The sequence below is a fragment of the Cyprinus carpio genome, chromosome A6 (genome assembly GCF_018340385.1).
Source record: "Cyprinus carpio isolate SPL01 chromosome A6, ASM1834038v1, whole genome shotgun sequence".
Taxonomy (NCBI): Eukaryota; Metazoa; Chordata; class Actinopteri; order Cypriniformes; family Cyprinidae; genus Cyprinus; species Cyprinus carpio.
The window spans coordinates 6,603,672-6,609,005 of NC_056577.1; the positions used below are offsets into that span (position 1 = coordinate 6,603,672).

A 5,334-nucleotide genomic window follows, 5' to 3' on the forward strand; every position below is an offset into this window, starting at 1 on the left:
AAAGGTTTGCCAGGGACACCACATAAAAAAAAGGTGTTGAGAGAATGTGTGCAGAGATGTAATCTAGGAAGAGACAAGACTTTAAAGTGCTTCATATGAGTTTTCATTGAATATTTTAGTCACTGTATGAAACCCAAAGGACAAGCATTTCAGAAAAAAAGTGGATAATTACCAAATACTAATTTGTTTTTAAGTTGATAACTTCCTGTAAAAAAAAAAAAAAAAACCTGCTATTGAAAAACAGTCCTTATGTTCAAATTTTAAAAAATTTCAAATAAAAGACACTTCTGATTAGCAAGATTTTAGGTTTCTTAAAAGTAAGCTTTAAATCCTTCTCAGTACTGTGCAGCCAGTAGATGCATGTCAATTTATCAGCACAAACTTTGGGGAGTGCTTTAAATACTGGCTCTATTTTTGCATGCCTGTGAAAACCCTTCTTCCTTTTTCTCTTACACTAGTAAACAATCTGCTGAACACAACATGGTTTCTATAGTCACAATAATACACATCAGCTACTTTAAGCTGTGCGATTTTGGCAAGACTCAGTGTCCCGCCTAGTCTAGCCTGATTACCAGTTTTGCTGCGGTGTCAAAGTCATACAAATATATTCTAAATCTTATAGAGAAGGAAGAAGAAAAAAAGAGACAATTGCAACAGATGCATTTTATTTGACCCCATAAAAGGAACATTTTTATTTCATGGAATGTGGTTTTATAACGGAACATTTACTATATTTTAGATCAGGCATTAGTTGCCTTGCTTGGTCGTACAAGGGTCAGCAAACCATCAACTTAATACTCCTCTCCTTCTTCATCCTCTTCTCCGACGCTGTCTGTTCCCACCTCTTCGTAATCCTTCTCCAGGGCAGCCATGTCTTCTCTGGCCTCTGAGAACTCACCCTCCTCCATACCTTCACCCACATACCAATGAACAAAAGCTCTCTTGGCGTACATCAGATCAAACTTGTGATCCAGACGAGCCCAGGCTTCAGCGATGGCTGTGGTGTTGCTCAGCATACATACAGCTCGCTGCACCTTAGCCAGGTCTCCTCCAGGAACCACGGTTGGTGGCTGGTAGTTGATGCCAACCTTGAAACCAGTGGGACACCAGTCCACAAACTGGATGCTGCGCTTGGTCTTGATGGTGGCGATGGCAGAGTTGACGTCTTTGGGAACAACATCTCCACGGTACAGCAGACAACAAGCCATGTACTTGCCGTGACGAGGGTCACATTTCACCATCTGATTGGCTGGCTCGAAGCAAGCGTTGGTGATGTCAGCTACGGACAGCTGCTCATGGTAGGCCTTCTCTGCGGAGATCACTGGGGCGTAGGTGGCCAGAGGGAAGTGGATACGTGGATAGGGGACCAAGTTGGTTTGGAACTCGGTCAGATCTACATTCAGGGCTCCACTCGAAACGCAGGGATGCTGTGATGGAGGAAACAATCTGCCCGATCAGCCTGTTGAGGTTTGTGTAGGTGGGACGCTCGATGTCGAGGTTTCTACGGCAGATATCGTAGATGGCCTCATTGTCTACCATGAAGGCACAGTCGGAGTGCTCGAGGGTGGTGTGGGTGGTAAGAATGGAGTTGTAGGGCTCCACCACTGCAGTGGACACTTGAGGAGCTGGATAGACCGCAAACTCAAGTTTAGACTTCTTTCCGTAGTCAACAGAGAGCCGTTCCATTAGGAGAGAGGTGAACCCAGAGCCAGTGCCACCACCAAAACTGTGAAAGATCAGGAAGCCCTGGAGCCCAGTGCACTGATCAGCCTGCAAACAAAATAGTGAACATTAAGATGGGAGATATATAACAACATTATAGTAATTATAACTAAACTATTATTTGATTGCCTAGTGACTAGCATTTTTAAGGCAAACTTGTATGTCCTGTGATCTTCCTAATTAATATCTAGTTTATAGGTGAGACGGTGGCAGTATGTGCGTCTTTTACCAGTTTGCGAGTCCTGTCCAGCACCAGGTCAATGATCTCCTTCCCAATGGTGTAGTGCCCACGAGCGTAGTTGTTGGCAGCATCTTCCTTACCAGTGATCAACTGCTCAGGGTGGAACAGCTGGCGGTAGGTACCTGTGCGCACCTCGTCTTAAGAAGAAAAAAATAAATAAAAGGTTATTAACTTAACTACAAGCTAAAACACCTAAAGTTGCTCCAAAACTCAATTTAACAGCTGGGAACAAAAATACATTTATAAAAATTTACCAATGACAGTGGGCTCCAGATCAACAAAGACTGCTCTTGGAACATGTTTTCCAGCTCCAGTCTCACTGAAGAAGGTGTTGAAGGAGTCATCTCCACCTCCAATGGTTTTGTCACTGGGCATCTGACCATCTGGCTGGATCCCATGCTCCAGGCAATACAACTCCCAGCATGCATTGCCCATCTGGGCTCCGGCTTGGCCAACGTGCATGGAAATACATTCACGCTATAGCAAGAAAGGAGAGAAAAAAAAAAAAAAAAAAAGATATGGTTAGCAGTGAAAACTTGGAAAATGATTGGAAGAAAAATTATTTATGCTTATGTAAATTAAATGTCATTAAATACATAGGCATCATTAAAAGATCATTAAAGAAAACGACGTGACTGCAGGTATCTATACAAGCACATTACGTCCATACAGGAAGCAGAGCAGAACGGTAGGGCAGGATGTTTACTCTTCATATGGAAAGCTGTTGAATGGTGCCTTTGAATGCAGTGACGTGACCGTATACATTGTTTCCCCGTATCATTACAAATTCCTAACATTACAGACAAGTTATGTGGTAGGTCGGGACTTTTCTTCAACTCAAAATATGTCATATGTCAGAAACCTGCTCAGTTCCCAGTAACAGGGAGTAATGCCTAAGATGACCGGTTTCTGTAGATCAATTGGTCTGCATGTGGATCAATATCCATCACCAGCCACACTGCAGCTGTTCCAGTCATTTTTATCTGCATGAACGCATGCAGGCTTAAATGCTGACCTGGCCCAAAGTTTAGGGAGAGTGTAAAATACACCCATTTCGCTCCCTTATTCTCATGCTTAGGTTTTTAAGTTCTATGCTTCATATATCAAAATTCACACTCTATATGCAGCCTTGGTTATAAGTTATAAGTTATAAGTCTGGTTCTCTTGAGAGCACCTGGAGATTTGGTTTGGTACTCAGACTGCACATAGTGCAACTCATTAAATAGAACTATAAAAACAAAATTATTATTAATAGTGATAACAGTATAATTGCATTTATTTATTTTATATTTTAAAATAATCAGTGATAATACTATTGTTTAAAAAAATACAAATGTTTATAAAATTAAAAAGTAATTTTATAGTACACTTAATAGTAAAATGCTATCATTTTTGTTTTACATTTCCAAACTTAAAATGAGTAAGCTTTTATTTTGGCGGGATGCCGACATGCAGATATTTGCGCCGCCGGGTTCAGCGCTGTCGAGTGAAGCAGTGAATGAAATGGCAGTTTTACATTTTACTTTCAACCGGCAGCACATAGCCTAGATTGATGCTTTCAGTCTGAGTGAGAATCTTATACAGTATTACAGTTAGTCGATCTAAAACAGTGATTGTGCATTAGCAGCTGTCAACAATGTCAGTACGCAGATGAGCGGTCTGAACACACCCCATTGTTTTATTTTGGTCGCGCATGCGCACCAATTCTGCGCACCCCGCTTATAACCGTAGAGGCCCAAAGGGCAGGGCTGGTCCCTTCCCCCACCCAACGGTACCACCCAGTTTTCGATATTAGTCAAAGGGACAAGAAAAGGGCGCGATATCTGTCGCATCCATACCATAACTGGAGACTTTTATGCGCGTTTTTGAAATTCTGACGTGTCTGCTCCTCCGCCCTTTCGCGCATCTAACAAAAAAAAAAAAAAAAGAAAAAGAAAAAAACGCCTAAGCTATAGATTTATAACATTAATACTATTCCTGAATAAATAATATATGCATCTTAGGATGACGTTTATCAATTTTCTACATGGCTCGGCTTGGCTTTCGCCGTTTTCTCTTTGTTCTGCGTGTCGTTAGAAAGTGCGCCACATCCCAAAGCTCCTGATGCTGCTGCGCGTGCGTGCGTTCGCGCGCTTTTGTCTCGCGCCCGCCCAAAATGCGTTAAATGCTTTCGAACATCACTAAACGCGAAGATTAAACGAACGAATATAGCGTCTGTCTTATATTTTAAGACAGGACTGTATTTCAAATTTAATTAAAAATAATAACTTCGTATTAAATAATATGTTCGTAATAAATAAAAGTCATTTCGTACAAAACACTAACAACTCAGGCTGTAAAAGAACGTTTTACATACAGAAAACAATCGTCTAGTGCGATTTACTGATAATAAGACTCACCATTTTGTCAGATTTTTCCTTCAGACCGACGTTAAGGGTTCGGAGAACGAAGGCGGAATTGCGGCGGAAGGGGCCCGGCTAAAGATTATATAGCGGCGCGCGACCGGATGCAGAAGAGGCGGGGCTCTGGCTTCGCTCTGGCGGGAGGGACAGTTAGCGGACCGCCAAGTAAAAACCACAGAAGAAGAAGAAGTCTGCCTGCTCATGTTGGAGTGGAAGGAAATGAAACAGGCTCTTAAACACACAAATATTGACATACATATACCCCTGAGTAAATCAGAAATTAAAGGTTTAATTAAAGTAGCTGTCAGAAAGACATGGCAAAAGAGATGGGATAAAGGTAACAAAGGGCGACATTTGTATAATATATAAAAACAAGTTGGCCATGTAAGAACTGCTTATGGTTATAAAAGGAATGCTACAGTTATATCTCGACTGAGAATTGGACACTCTTCTCTTAATAAATCACTCCAGATTATAGGAAAACATGAATCTGGTCAATGTAATCACTGTGGACTTCCAGAAACAGTAGAGCATGTGCTGATTAACTGTAGGGCATATGAAAGGGACAGAATAGTTAAAAGAGGAATTAAAATCTGCTGGCATGAATTATATGACATTACAGAATGTGTTAAACAGTTCCCATAAAGGTTGTAAAGCTCTTATTAATTTTATGAAAAGTACAAATGTATATAATAAAATATAGATAGAGGTTATATAGGTGTTTTTTGTTTTTTTGAATTAGCATTTCCCTTGATATCTCACACTCCATCCCTGCAGGTGGCGAAATATGCACCAAAAGATGGTTTGACAACGCCATAAAACATCAAAAGAAGAAGAAGGAGCCGTATAGCTAAAAATATTTTAAATAAATACAAATAACAAATAACAAATATACTGTAGAAAGTAGTGTGTCACCTGTATGGGGAGAGGTGACAAAAATCATAAAACCAAAATATAATGTAGTGTGTC

The 5,334-nt window shown here is 40.7% G+C and overlaps 1 pseudogene across 1 annotated transcript; it reads right to left on the reverse strand.

The window, feature by feature from the left end:
* Window positions 1-648: 648 nt before the first annotated feature.
* On the reverse strand, window positions 649-4,512 carry LOC109052331 (annotated as a pseudogene). Its single transcript, XR_006160209.1, has 4 exons — window positions 4,363-4,512; window positions 2,218-2,440; window positions 1,952-2,100; window positions 649-1,770 (listed from the first exon to the last, which is right to left on the reverse strand). The product of XR_006160209.1 is annotated as a tubulin alpha chain-like (transcript).
* Between the last annotated feature and the right edge of the window lie 822 nt (window positions 4,513-5,334).